Source organism: Schistocerca nitens, chromosome 4 (assembly GCF_023898315.1).
Source record: "Schistocerca nitens isolate TAMUIC-IGC-003100 chromosome 4, iqSchNite1.1, whole genome shotgun sequence".
Lineage (NCBI taxonomy): Eukaryota > Metazoa > Arthropoda > Insecta > Orthoptera > Acrididae > Schistocerca > Schistocerca nitens.
Window position 1 is genome coordinate 756572448 of NC_064617.1, and position 16406 is coordinate 756588853.

A 16406-nucleotide genomic window follows, 5' to 3' on the forward strand; every position below is an offset into this window, starting at 1 on the left:
GCGGTCGTGCATTATCCTGCTGAAATGTGGGGTTTCGCAGGGTTCGAATGGAGGGTAGAGCCACGGGTCGTAACACATCTGAAATGTAACGTCCACTGTTCAAAGTGCCATCAATGCGAAGAAGAGGTGCCCGAGACGTGTAACCAATGGCACCCCATACCATCACGCCGGGTGATACGCCAGTATGGCGATGATGAATACACGCTTCCAATGTGCGTTCACTGTGATGTCGCCAAACACGGATGCGACCATCATGATGCTGTAAACAGAACCTGGATTCATCCGAAAAAATGACGTTTTGCCATTCGTGCACCCAGGTTCGTCGTTGAGTACACCATCACAGGCGCTCCTGTCTGTGATGCAGCGTCAAGGGTAACTGCAGCCATGGTCACTGAGCTGATAGTCCATGCTGCTGCAAACGTCGTCGCTGTTTGTGCAGATGGTTGTTGTCTTGCAAACGTCCCCATCTGTTGACTCAGGGATCGAGACTTGGCTGCATGATCCGTTACCACCATAAGATAAGATGCCTGTCATCTCGACTGTTGGTGATACGAGCCGCTGGGATCCAGCACAGCGTTCCGTATTACCCTCCTGAACCCACCGATTCCATATTCTGCTAACAGTCATTGGATCTCGGCCAACGCGAGCAGCAATGTCGCAATACGATAAACCGCAATCGCGATAGGCTACAAACTGACCTTTATAAAAGTCGGAAACTTGATGGTACACATTTTTCCTCCTTACACGGGGCATTACAACAACGTTTCACCAGGCAACTGCTGTTTGTAGATGAGAAATCGGTCGGAAACTTTCCTCATATCAGCACATTGTAGGTGTCGTCACCGGCGCCAACCTTGTGTGAATGCTCTGAAAAGCTAATCACTCGCATATCACAGCATCTTCTTCCTGTCAGTTAAATTTCGCGTCTGTAGCACGTCATCTTCGTTGTGTAGCAATTTTAATGGCCAGTAGTGTATATTATACCTAAAGAAGTGAACTGTATCTCAAGAACTAAACTGTACGTCAAGAACTGAATCCTAATCTCAAGAACTGATTTGTTTGTCAAAGACTGAGTTGTAATCGCAGTATTATATTGTATCCGTGTGAACTGAATAAAAGAAAAAATTTGTTACCATACGTCTTTGTCATGTTACTTATGGGAAATCTATCCCTTATTGCATTTTGTATTTATATAAAGGCTATGGAGGACACTTTTTCGGAAGATGTGTTATCAGGGAGGTGAAGTTTAAGACGATAGATAACACAATATATAGAATGGTTGTATGGAATTACGCCTATAATGCAGCGGGTATTGGGTTATGGAAGCATGAGGCACGTGATAGTGTCCTCTTTCAAGACATATAGCAAGCATGTCTAAAATGATATCGCCTGTGCTTGAAGATAACTACAGACATACAATCTAGACAAAAGTGCGTACTATCAAGGTGTGAAGAAAAAGTATACAGTTTGTATTTTCATACATCTTCCTCTGGGAGTCGATGGGGAGTAGGACACCAGTCGAATTCCAGGTCTTGAATAGCCGCGATATTGAATATTCGATACATGCACGCGATCTTCTCCTTCCTCTTCACGTAGATCATGGTAAGCGTGTGATCGAATAATCGAAGCGCCGTCATCATATCCCAATAGCGTATGCCAGGCTCATTCCAGTGAAATCTATGGTAGAGTGCGTAACCACCATCCACTCTTCTCTATTTTAGCTCATTTCACATTCTTGAAAGACCTCAGGGATGCAATGTTTGCTGAGAATGTCTCGATTGAACCAGTATCTTTTGTGTACACTACAAATGCATCTTTAAATATATACTGTCTATGCTCCGCATCATAGAAACCATGAAGTAAAGAAATAGGTCATTAACAAGTAGTATCATCTTACTTGGCTACAGAACAGATATTATATTATTATTAGTGATCTTTTCAGCAGTACACCAAATACAATACATTTTCACTGGTGGTTGTCCATCAATCTGGCATCGTGCATTCAAGTCATAGTGCTTAAATCAGGGCTCATACTTTGAAATGAGTTCATGCCTTTTAAACACGTCAGGTACCAAATACAATCTGTGCAATACATATCACATAGTAATCGTACAAGTTGTGTAGGGAACGAGTAGTAATCAAGTGTCCACGTAGCATTGACTCTTAATTAGTTTCATATCAATATCTGAGAGCACATTACACACATTTCTTGATTTAACCCTCTAAAATAAGTCATAAGTGCTAGCATTCTCTTTCCCCAGTGAATCCATAGTTCTCAAGGTTAACTGTCATAACATATTGAGGAAGTAAGAGCTCTACAATATTTTTTTCTAGTGTCTGGGTACAGCTGTGTTCTTGAATAAGCAGAGTTCAGTAGTCACTATCCCCCTTTAACAGCGATAACTAAAGCATGACCATACTTTGCACAACACACTCACTACCACTATTCAAATTCACTATTAGAACTACGGTATTACCTCATTCAGAGATATCCCCCACACACTTGAAGTTGAATAACTGAAGGACGATGGATTCATAGTGATTATTCAGTTACATACAGCTGGTTGGCTGAAATGGACAAACAATTGTCTATTGTATGCTTGGAATAAAGTATTCTTTGCATTCTAGCCTATAGGAGGTTTCTACATAACATGGTACTCCTTTTCGAAATTTCAGCTCCCATACACACATGTTATAGTATCTAAGCGTGTGGTGTGGTGCCGTAAGCTGTCACCAGCACACCAGTTGGCAAAGATATAGCTAGAAGATCGATATAAGGCGCTGCATCAAGCACGCCTATCAGGAGAGAGGCCAAAGACAGACTTGCAAGAAACGCGCCGTCAACACCCTCTCGACCGTAAGTAGTTAGATCGCTACCGCGGACTGGAGGGCTCAGGCTCAGTCTCAGTCACTAGCATAGTTGCTCAGTCACTAGCACAGTCACTGACACATCAACTAGCACTCTACTTTGGCATTTGGCAGTCATCACATAGCTGGACTTGTACTTCACCAACGGTGAGGCTAACGTGGACTATTATGAAAGAGCTTGCACCACAGCATATGGACTCTCTTAAAGGTAAGTAGCTTCATGTTTACATAAATAAAGAACCCTGTTAATACATGTGTGCACTTGTGTTGTAGAAAGAGGATACCAGCCACCAAACAACATCCTCTCCCTTGATTCCTATGGTACAAGACTCTACAGTAGTGACAAGGATAAGTCAATGACGATCGAAGTTAATCAATTTGACCAAAGATTTTGCTTGCTTCTCTTGTGTTTAAACTTACAGGGGTGCTCAAGTTCAGGTGTTTGCTAATTTATTGTTGGGTTCTTGCATGTATTTCAGGAGGGGAGCCACAGAAATAATCAAATTTCCCTTCTTGGATGCTTTGCTTACTTTTTTACTATAAAGTATATGTGTAAACCATGAATTCCCCGCCCCCTCCACCCCCAGCTCCCGCCCAGCTTCAGACTGCCAATTTAATGGATCTAACGCAAGTTTTTCAGTTTCACAACCAACAAACTGCTACCCTACTAACGATGGTAAACAACTTCCAGTTCCACAAGCTGTGTCGGCCGCACAACCACAACAGACCAATCAAACAGCCCAACAAGTGCCGCCGACCAGCATACCAATGTTCCAGAAACTTAACGACACAGAAGAGGAAAGGCTCGAATACCTGACTCAGTTCCAAGCACATTGTCAAGTTCATCATTTCAAGGTTACAATACCCCTTTCGACTGCAGGGTCCCCAGTGTTCAGGTTAATACAAAAACTACTTCCAACCGCGTCTTCCGACAAACTCAGCTATGACCAAGTAATCGCTGCCTTAACTCAATATTGTGACCAGCAAATCCAAATAGCTGCAATTTTTTCAATTGCAGAAAAAGCCGGAACAGACGTACCGCAAGTGGTACACAAAATTAATGGGTGTGACTAGTAAGCGTAAATTTAAGTGTAGTTGTTGCAACTTTTACAGTGGTATAACGATTAGTGACGCAATAACATTCAGTGTCCCAGATAGTAGAATACGGGAACAGATCTTAAAGTACTCTGATCCATCACTTCCCCAAGTATTGCTAATCTTAGAGCAATATGATTCTGCTGCCGGTAAGTTTGACCAGGCCCTGGTTTGTCGGGTGAGTCGACCCTTGTTCGCGACCACCCCAAACAGGGACAGCCATCTTGCATTCTGATGTCATAGGATGACTGTGTTGTATTCCACATCTTGGGTTGTGACATCAGACCAAGACTGCACCAGAATTCCAGGTTGGCCATCTTGCATTCTGACATCGTAGGGAGAGTGCACCAATATTCCAAGTCTCAAATTCCCTGTCCCTGTATTCCAAATCAACCTGCATGACAATGCACCATTTTGAATTTCCTGCCAATTTATACTTGGGACAACAACAATCTTTTTTACACAGTAGCCCAACTGGGCTATTTTCTTAATTCCCCACCAAAATCAAATTTGGTTTCCTGACATTTTATAAATAGGGCAAATGGCCTTTGTCAAACAGGGGTGGGGATGAGGAACACTCATGATGTCACTGATAACATCATCAGTGACACACACAGAGCTTGAAGTGGTCCAACATATCTACTTACATCCACAAAAGAATCCCTAACATACATGTCGGACCTCCTTTTGCCAAGCGCAGAGCAACAATTTGACGTGGTATGGACTCAACAGATCTCTGAAAGTCCCCTGCAAAAATACTGAGCCTTGCTGGCTCTATAGTAATCCATAATTTCGGGAGTGTTAATAGAGCAGGATTTTGTGGACAAACTGACCTCTCCATTATGTCCCATAAACATTCGAAGGTATTTGTGTCAGGTGATCAAATAATCTGCTCGCACTGTCCAGAAAGTTCTTCAAACCAATCATGAACAACTGTCGCACAGCGACAATTCCATCATTGTTTGGAAACGTGAAGTCCATGAATGGCTGCAAATAGTCTCCAAGTGGCCGAACGTAACCATTTCCAGTCAACGATGGGTTCTGTTGGACCAGGGCAGCCAGTTCATTCCATACACACACAGCCCACAGTCATTATGGAGCCACCACCAGCTCGCACAGTGCCTTGTTGACAACTTGGGTCCATGGCTTCGTGCAGTCTGTGCCATACTCGAGACCTACCATCAGCTCTTACCAATCACAGTTGGGAATCACCTGATCAGGCCATGGTTTTCCTGTCATTTAAAAGACCAACCAATATTGTCACAAGGCCAGGAGTGGTCTTGCAGGCGACATTGTGCTGTTAGCAAAGGCACCTGCCTCAATCATCTGCTGCCATAGCCCATTAACACCAAAGTTCGCCGCACTGTCCTAATGGATACATTTGTCTTACATTCCACATTATAGATCATGGAGGCATAGCCAGGAACTGTTAATGTATGGAGTGTGTTTTTGACTCTCATCTTTCTTGTTGCTGAACTTATGTTTTGGACTTAGTACTGAATGGATTACATGTGTTGGACTTGTCTCACACCACTGATGGCCTGGCATGCATCAGTTATTGTTTGTCTCTGTGTGTCATGTCATTGACATGAATGGTCGATCCTGTACTCAGCACAAAATACTGTTTAATCCTTGTAACTGAGTACTATATACAGTCTTAAGTTCAACAGTAATTGGAAATTATATAGCAAATTGCAATTCTGGTATGCCACAACAATTCTTGCAGCATACAAGAACAGCACTATCAGAATGTTTGTGTTAGGTGTGTGTGTGTGTGTGTGTGTGTGAGAGAGAGAGAGAGAGAGAGAGAGAGAGAGAGAGAGAGAGGAGGATGACAACCCCCCCCCTCCCCCCCCCCCCCCACACACACACAGCTTGAAACACTCCGACAGTTGTACATTGTTAAATTCTGTGCTAAACTCATTTTTCCACTACCACCAAATGACTTCAAGGACTCTGCTTTGTCATATTCTCAAATTTCAAACTGATTGAAACCATGTAATGAAGAACTGTGTAATGAATCCAGCTCTCAACAGCCATCAACCAGAAAATGTGACAAAAATGTGCATCACACTTGCGATTAGTTATGCTGATTATCTACAACATGAACAAAATGATCTCTAGACAACATTCTGTGCAAAAGCAAACATTAACAAAACATACAAGTAGCAATAAGGTACAGCGAAGAGAGGGCAGAAGCAGAAAATGGGCAAAAAATTGCTGCTGCTTGCTTTTCTTACAGGGATGGCATCTCTGAACACTGAGACAAGGTGCTGCTCTGCAGAGGAATTTAATAATATTCCAGACTGGTTACAAGATCAGAGATCACAGAGGATCCCATTGGTAGTCTTCACACAGGTGTTCCAAACTCCTGTGTGAATGTTCTGATGTCTATGCTGTCAGTGGCAGTGGCAACCTGTGTACACTGCAGCAGTTAGTAAATCACATTAAATTTGCCACTGACACGGATAAAGATGGCAATCAACTTTCTTGGGTGTGCTCGTGAGCGGATGGCATTCATCCAGCTTGGTCATTTGGTCTACAGGAAATCAACCCACAACTGGGTACATGCATGCAAATAGTTTTCATTATCCTGTGCACAATAAAACAGTTTTGAGCTTGCTGGTGCACTGAGCCACCATAATTTTCAATGACACAATTTACAAAAAACAAACTTGAATAAGAACAGCATAGAAGAATTCAGTCTTAAATGAACTGATGAGCCACCTCATCAAATTCAGCAGTAGAGATCTTCCGACACACCTAAATCTATTACGTTTCTTATCCAATCATTAAGACTTTTGCAGCCACTTCCTGACATAGTACCCGGAGGAAAATGTCTCAAGTTCTTGTGCTGATGGCTGTTTGATAATCTGACATTTTGCCAGGACAACTGGGTGGCATTCAAAAACAAATGTCTTTCATTGTCCATGGTTGACAAAGCAGACATCATGGTTATCACTGTAAATATTTATCTGTTTCCAATAGAGTTTATTAACAGCTACAATTTATAAAGAATTACTGTGAAAAGGAATAAGATGTCCTATACCAAATCAATTTTTAAGCCTAAGAAAGATTTAAAAGGATGCATTGTACACTAAAGAACGGAATCCCATCAAGAAAGGATACGCAGAAAACAAAGGTTTAGGTCTACGCACCTGTGGTGAGCTATCATTTGTTCCAATATTTTTACACACTTGCGTCATGTATGATTTAGATATTTACAACAGACATAATTCCAGAACTTGATAAAGTTATGACACAGGTGTCAACAAATTAAAAAGTGCATCCTATGATTTAAAACAAGGAAGTTGTTGCTGGAATTTGAAGCTGGACAAAGTGCTGATGAGTTTGAGTATCATCAGATCAACTGTAGATCCCTAAGTTTGTTGGATCAATCAAAAAAAGAATATATCTATGATTATAGTGTGTGTGTCTGAAACTTTGATATTCTGCAATAAACAACAATGCTTACAACAAAAAAACCTGAACAATTCCAATCTCTGCTGCCTCGGAAAATAGCTTTTCGCATTACAAGAGATAATAATGAGGGCTCCTGAGGATGTAACAAACTTTTTACAAGAATGAGATTCTGCACAATTGCAATATGAATAAGCACAAACTAATCTCAATACCTCTAGATAAAAATTTAATCCTCAGCCAAGAAATAAGTCCTAAAAGATGACAATGGAAAAGCCATTAGTAGTCTCCTGCATGCACAGTTAGCGACCAACCTGGTTCTCTGTTGGAGATGTTATGCACCAGACTAGATCTCTCAAAGTGACATTACAGCAATTATGCCTTATTGACAAGCAGTGAAAAAGAGTATGAATTTACTTAAAAGGACCGAGACAAATGGAACTGCAGTTCTAAAAGGAAGACAGATCAGCACAAATTGTGATGCACATTGAGCAGGAAATACTGAAGGCCAAAAATATGCCACAGCATTTATGTTTAAATCATACTGCACAGTGATTTTATGGACTAGCAACAAAGAGTAGTATCTCTTTCAACAACTGTACTGGAGCGTACAATACTGACTGCAGTATATCCATCACAGAAAACACTGAAATTGACTGCTGTCAAAGCTGCACACGTCCATTTCCCGTACGCTCTGTCCATAGTACTTCATTGTGTCATTACATTTATTGTTAATGATGATGATTGGTTTATGGGGCACTCAACTGTGTGGTTATCAGTGCCCGTACAAATTCCCAACCTTTGCCCAGTCCAATCTTGCCACTTACATGAATGATGATGAAAACACAAACACCCAGTCATCTCGAGGCAGGTGAAAATCCCCGACCCTGCCGGGAATTGAACCTGGGACCCCATGCTCGAGAAGCGAGAGCGAGAATGAGACCGGGAGACCATGGGCTGTGGCCTCGTTATGTTTGAGTGAATGACAGGATCACACAGGTATAGCGCAACACAAAATGGTGGACACTATACAATGGTGTTTGTTCACTGCTGAGTATTATGTGAAGTACTATACATGAAAAACGTCTGCAGAACTATTTGTGCAAGAGTTTAAGGCAGGAAATGTTTTGGCAAAGTTTCCAACAAAGTCATCTATGCAAAACTTAAGAGGCAAATTGGTGACCATTTCCAGCATCTTCTGTGATGTTGGTTAACATAGGCAGTCTTATCATAAATATTTTCTTAAGCATTTAACAACAGTTTTCTTCTGGAAAATGAAAATGTGTAGTGTATTCTTAATAGCATAGTGTTAATGGAAAGGGAGCAAGGCAGACCACGTAAAATATCTACAGAGAGACCGTAACACAGATAATGATTAAAATTGTCATTAAAGATATTCCTGTGAAGCACGATTATAATTCACGGAATGGTAATTATGAAAACAATAATAAAAGTAATTTTATTTTCCTGCATAAAGTGCCTTAGGGTAAAAGCAGAACATTCAATGAACCAAGAGAAGAACTATCAGCCCCCCCCCCCCCCCCCCACACACACACACACACTTTCTCTCTCTTTTTACAGATCGAATATTGCTGATCTTTAGCTGCCTGCCAGTAGAAATACTGAAGCTAAACAGTGCATTAAAGTAACTTCACAACTATTCTGCAGAAGATATAAAAGAGGTTCCTGTGCAACTTTTATTGATGCTGTGGATGTCCATTTAACTAACTACTTCACTTCTCACCCAACAATAGAGAAGGGCAGCTGGGAAGTGAAGGAGGCCATAGAATTAAAGGATAATAGCAAAGTGTTTCTGAATCAGAGCACTTTAAATTGCGCACTAACCACTTATCATCATCCTGAGAAAATAAATAAATCAAAAAATCTGTGAACAATACTCATATGGTTGCTTGTTCTAGTTTGAAAAATTACCTTGTGGAGAAGTAGTGCTGCTGAGAATAGAGAGATAAACAAGCACGAATCCTCCACATACTTTTCTTTTATCCAGATAAACTCATCAGTCCCAGAATTGACACCGAGTTCCACATTTCACTTGTCAGTCCTACGAGTAGGGCCACCAACAGAGATTTTCTGATCATTGCCTTTGAAAAGTAACCATCAAGACATCTGCAAAAGGTGTTTCACGGAAACTACAAAATTATGAGGACCAGACAAGTATGTGAACATCACTCCTGCAAAAACTGGGCCAACAGACATAACAAAAAGTGCCACCTTGTTCAATAAAAGAGCCTGATATTAGTTGACTGCAGTGTTTCTGATTAGTGATGAACACACATTTTTTCCCCCAGGCTTTTACTGTTAGTAAGAAATACAAAGCTTCTTAACTATAGTAACTACATCTTCATAGAAAGAAAGAGAGAGAATAACGTTCTGCAAATTCTCAGACATGGACTGTTTAAGAAACCATCCCAGTATTCAACTCAAGTGTTTTATGAAACTATGGATAGTGATGAAAAATCTGCCTCTCCTACAAATGAGTCCATTGTATTAACCACTGTGTTCATTACATAACTCCAGATAACAAACATTATGTTTACCATCTTGAAATGCTTACACTACTATCTTGAAGCTATAAGCAGCTATTTATTGCTCCATATAGCTGTTACTTATTGCCTAGTAATAATCAACAGCTAAAACACCACCACAAAACGTACATTCCTACACTGGTGGGTAAAACCAAAGGACAAAAGTAAATTTCGCATGATGTGTGACTGCCAAGTACATAACTTGACAAAACTTGGACCCTTCATAGAAAGAACTTCTAAGAGTACAGTAAGAAGTATAACCGAAAAAAAATGTGCCACGAGACGAACATAAATGAGACTTTTATTCAAATACAATAGCTATACTGCAATCATTGATTTATGATGGTCCCCTGGACATTTTAAAAGGCAGGAAATGGTTCCTAAAAGGGTGTGTAAACACCTCACACAAAAATACATGGTTTGCAACATGCTGCCAGCTGGCCACAAAGTTGGTAAGTTCTTCTGACAGCGCATTCCGTTCCTCCACCAGAGTTGCTGGTAACTGCTGGATGGTCATTAGTGGATGTGAATGTGCTGCAGTTATGTCTCCTGGATGCATCCCACACGTGGTTGATGGGAAATGCCACAGGAACAGGCAGGCCAGTCCATTCGACAAATAGCTACTCGTTCCACAAGCTCCTCCACTTCCACTGTTGGATGCACTCATGCATTGTCATCCATAAAAATGAAGTCAATGTCAAATGCATTCCTGAAAGGATGCAAATGGGGAAGCAGTGCAATGTCACAACGTAGTTGACTGATGAATGTACTGTGCTCAAAGATTTGGAGGCCAGTATTCCCACACAACAATATGCCTCTGAACACCCCAAGTGTACCATCATAGTGATCATGTGCACTGTGTGTTCCCACCTCTTGCCATATTAGGGTACGTTTAGCATTGTCAGACATTATTATTTTGATGGTCCAGGTGTTATGTTGTGGGGAGACACAATGTCAGATAGGCACACTGACCTCCAAATCTTTGAACACAGTACACTCACCTGTCAACATTACTGTGACACTGTACTCCTTCCCCATGTTATACTTTTCAGAGGTGCATTCAGCCCCGACTTCGTTTTCATAGATGATAATGTGTGACTGCATCAAATAAACACAGTTGGAGCAGCTCTTGGAACAAGAGAATATTTGGCGAATGGCCTGGCCTGCCCATTCTCCTCAGACTTAAATCACATTGTACACACATGGAATGTGTTGGACAGACATACTGCAACACATTCAAAGCACAAACAGCCATCCACTAGTTATTAACTGCACTGGTGGGGAATGGAACACCCACCAACCTCATGGGCAGCAAGTGAGCACACTGCAGAGCACACATTGACATTTGTGGTGATCACACCTTATTAATAACCAAGTAAAATTTGTGGTAAAATCTTAAGGGATCAAACTGCTTAGGTCATTGGTCCCTGTAAGAACCAAGTCCTGCCTTTTGTAATGTCCAGCAAACCATCATAAATCATGATTATTTAAGTGTAATTTTTGTCTTTGAATGACAGTGTCATTCCCGTTCAGAATGTTGTGTATTTCTTTCAGTTAACTTCTCTGCTATACTGTAGCAGTTCTTCCCTTGAATGGCCCAAGTTTCTTGTCATGAGACATGACACGAAAGTTACTTTCTTCCTTGAGTTTTGCACACCAGCATATTTACAATAAGACTTCTTTGGATAGTTATGATTTTTATCTGCTACAGAGTAAGTTTCATGCAATTCTTCCATGAAGTCTTTCACTTCCAGTCTGAAACTCTTGCACAGTAAGTTCCACACACTTGGTCCACAATTTGTGCTTTGCATAACACTCTACAATGAATACACACTGTTTTATCATAAGCACCATTTTATGTTGCATTCACTAAACACATCTGCACCTCTCACACAGTCAGACTTACTGAAAAAGTTAAGTACTCCAAACGGAACAAGCAAGAGGTGTGTGTGTGTGGGCAGATGTGAAGTAATCAATTGCTGCACTGAAATCACAGTTCCCGCATTTACTGTGATGGGCATTACTCCGGTTCGTTAACAAGGGTCAGTTTTATAAATACTGTATTTTCTGGGTCAGTTTTCTTTTTCCCTCCCAGCTTATGCACATTAGGAAAAAACAAACCCCTGCTCCACTACTCAGTTGCTGTTCTTATGTGATACTTCAAAGAATTTATGTGACTTTACACAAACCACTATCAGCTCTCTACATACTGATGAAGTCACAACCTGTTTAATGCAAGCATTTGAGTTATGCATACTTTCAATATATATATATATATATATATATATATATATATATATATATATATATATATATATATATATATATATATATATATATATATATACATACTCAGATCATTATCTCACAAGAGTTCGGGTCCAATTCACCCCAAGAAGGAAAACACCAAGAATTCCACCAGCAATCCCAAAATTTGACCTACAAAAACTAACAGAATCAGAAACAATTAAAAAATGGGAAAATTCTCCCGCAAACAACTGGGAAACATTCAAGGAAAAAAATCACAAAAATAGCGAAGGAGCAAATACCACTGAAGAAGAAGCACAAACATCCATGGTGGAATATGGAATGCGAAAAGGCAATTCAAGTTCGTACAGAAGCCTTTGCGAAGTACAGTTCAAATAAAAATGAGAAAACTCTTCAAAACTTTTTAGAAACACGGAAACTTTCAAATAAACTTATTAGACAAGAGAAGAGAAAGTATGTAACTCAGCAACTGGAATCAATAGAAGCAGATTTTAAAAATTATAATACGCATGGATTCTACAAAACTTTTGCAAACCAAATTAAAGGGTATATCCCTCAAAATGTCTGTTTTCGGAAATCAGATGGGAATCTGGCACTAAGCGACGAAGAAAACTGTGAAGAATTAGCCAAATATTTTGAAACGCTACTAAACTGTCCAGAACCAACAGAAGCTCTTCCAATATCCAGCACTAAAGCCCCGCAACAGCAAGACTCTGTACCGCCAACTGAAGAAGAAATTATCAAACACATAAACAAACTCAAAAATAACAAAGCATCAGGAGAAGATGGAATTGTAGCCGAATTTCTCAAAAGTCTAGGGTCTAACTCAAGAAGTGAGCTAGTTAAAATTATTCAAAACATATGGGTTACTGAAGAAATACCAGAAGATTGGAAATGTGCCCTAATACATCCGTTACATAAAAAAGGGGATAAATCGGATGTGAACAACTATAGAGGAATCTCCTTACTTGCCGTCACATACAAGATATTATCAGCTTGTCTTCTTGAAAGAACACAAAAACTGCTAGAACCCAAAATCTCAGATTTCCAAGTTGGTTTCAGACCAAACAGATCATGTCCAGAACAAATTTTAAACTTGAAATTGATTACAAGGATGAGACAAATGCGAAGGAAGCCTACAGTATATGTCTTTGTCGACTTTAAAAAGGCATATGATTCAATTCACAGACCCACACTATTTAAAATTCTTGAAGAACAAGGACTGGATAAGAAGACACGGAACATCATAGAGCAGACATTAACAAATACAAAATGCAAAGTGAAATTCATGGGAAAACTTTCAAAATCATTTGAGATAAAAACTGGGGTTAGACAAGGTGATGGATTATCACCTCTGTTATTTAACTTAGTTCTGGATAGAGTCATGGCAGAATGGGAAAAAGAACTCAAAAAAGAAAAGTACTGGAAACCAATATCACTGGGAACCAAAAAAGATGACCTACAAATCCCCTACTTAGCCTACGCAGACGATCTTGCAATAATGGCAGATTCTAGTGAAATGGCAGTCAAACAGATAGAAACCTTAAAAGAGTGTGCAGCAAAAGTTGGCCTACAAATATCTTTTGAGAAGACGGTGTTTACAACAACAAATCTAGAAATTTCTAAGTTACAAACCAAATATGGAGAAATTAAGAGGGTACCATACTTTAAATATTTAGGAGAGATAATTTCTGAGAAATACTCACAACAAGAAAGAATATTAAAAGCTCGTAGGGGTCTAGGGCTGGTCCAAAACATTTACAATAAAAAATGTCTATCTATAAATACAAAAATTAAACATTATAAGTCGGTAATTAAACCAATAATGCTATATGCCAGCGAAACCTTGACACTTAAAAGGAAAACAGATATGGAAAACCTGAAGAAAGAGGAAAGGAAAATCATTAGGAAAATTCTGGGACCAAGATGGACCAAAGAGGGGTATAGATTACAGAAAAATTCTAAAATTGAAGAATATTCTAACATAGAGATAGACATGAGGAAGAGGCGTCTAAAATTCTATGGCCACATAATGAGACTTCCCGATCACAGACTTACAAAAAAAAATAGTAATATACGTAGCATCCCTTGTTAATGGAGGAGAATGGATCAAAAATGTAAAGAAAGATCTGGAATTAGCCAACATTACTACTGAAGACATGAACAAAAGAAACAATTTCAAACTTAAAGTTGACAAATGGGAGGTCAAACCAGAGACAAAAGCGCCGAGAACTGGAACAAAATGGAGCGAAGAAAGAAAAGCTGAATTCTCACAAAGAATGAAGACCTGGTGGGCAAACAAGAAGAATAAGAAGCCCCAGAAGTGAACCATCTTTACTTAGCGTCTTCCATGTTGGGAGCTTTACGACTAATAATAATAATAATATATATATTGAAAGTATGCATAACTCAAATGTCTGCTTGTGTGTGTGTGTGTGTGTGTGTGTGTGCGCGCGCGCGCGCGCGCGCGCGAGTGTATACCGGTCCCTTTTTTTTTCTCCCTAAGGTAAGTCTTTCCGCTCCCGGGATTGGAATGACTCCTTACCCTCTCCCTTAAAACCCAAATCCTTTCGTCTTTCCCTCTCCTTCCCTCTTCCTGACGAGGCAACCGTTGGTTGCGAAAGCTAGAATTTTGTGTGTGTGTTTGTGTTTGTTTGTGTGTCTATTGACCTGCCAGCGCTTTCGTTCGGTAACACATCATCTTTTTTTTTAGATGAATTAATAGAATGGTATATTTGGTAAAGTTGAGAAGGTGAATACAAAGTGAAACTACTTGCAAAAACAGAAAGAGAAAATGAGATGACAGGAAAGATTTCGAAATGCAACAGTGACAATAACAAACGTGATTGTTGGGTTCAAATTATATATATATGGACCTTTTCGGTTTCTTGTATAATGGTTACTGCCAACATGTTACAGACTTTTGCATCAAAATACAAAACTCCAGTTTGAAAGCTAAATAAGGGTGCGTACATCGGCTTATATCGAAGTAGTAGTAGGTTTTTTTTTTTTTTTTCTGTTCAAGTGCTGTGGCTGCAAATTGCACAGTTTGTGTAATAATAACCACAAGTGCCATCTGCAATACAAATACTGCAAAATATGCGTAAAAATCTTTAAGCTCCTGAAAAGACATCTGCAAGGTCTCATAAATCTTACAAAATACGAGGAGAGGTCGAATAATTTCTAGCCTAACAAATAAAGAATGACGGAAATTCATAACACCATTTATTTTTCAATATAATACCCATGTAAACTAATACACTTGCGGGCATGCTCAGATACTTCTGCAAACAATTCAAATAAAAGGTCTTTGATTCCAAGTCCAACCAAGCATTCACAGCATCAATTATTGCATTATCATTGTCAAATCGTCGTCCTTTGAGGTCTTTTATTAGGTTTGGAAAAAGAAAAAATCTAATGGAGCCAAATCTGGAGAATATGGTGGATGACATAACAATTCGAACATGCAGTCACACAGAGTTTCCAGTGTTGCAAGGGCTTTGTGCGCCGGGTGCATTGTCCTGATACAAAAGAACTCCGCACGCCAATTTTCCACACCTTTTTTATCTCTCTTCTTTCAAGCAGCACAGGAGAGTGGTTGCAATAGTGTGATGCATTGACAGTTACACCATTTTGCAAGTAATCCACCATAATGAACCCTTCTGCATCCCAGAAGACCAATGCCATCACCTTACCGGCTGGTTTTTGCACCCGGAATTTTTTTGGGGTGGGGGATGAAGGATGTTTCTATTATTGTGACTGTTGTTTTGTCTCAGGATCAAAGTGATGAACCCACATTTTGTCCATAGTCATGTATCTTGCAAGAACAACATCTTCCTCTGCTTCAAATTGGCAGACGATTTCTTCACAACACTACACACACTCCTGTCTCTGATATGCATTCAAGTCTTTTGGAACCCACCAAGATGAAACTTTACACATTCCCAAAATATCCACAACAATGTCATGAGCACACCCGTGGGAGATTCATAATGTAGTTTCAATGTTCTACAACGTTGTTCGGGTATCCTGCAAAATCGTTATTGTGAATTGCAGTCAATATTTCATCAGTAGCAACGGTGACAGGTCTTCTGCTCCTTGGCACATCTTCCGCACTCATTATTCCATGTTTGAAGTTGGACAACCAGTTTTTCACTGTTGCATAAGACAGAGCACTGTCCTCAAGTGTATTCCGCATGTCCTCCGCAA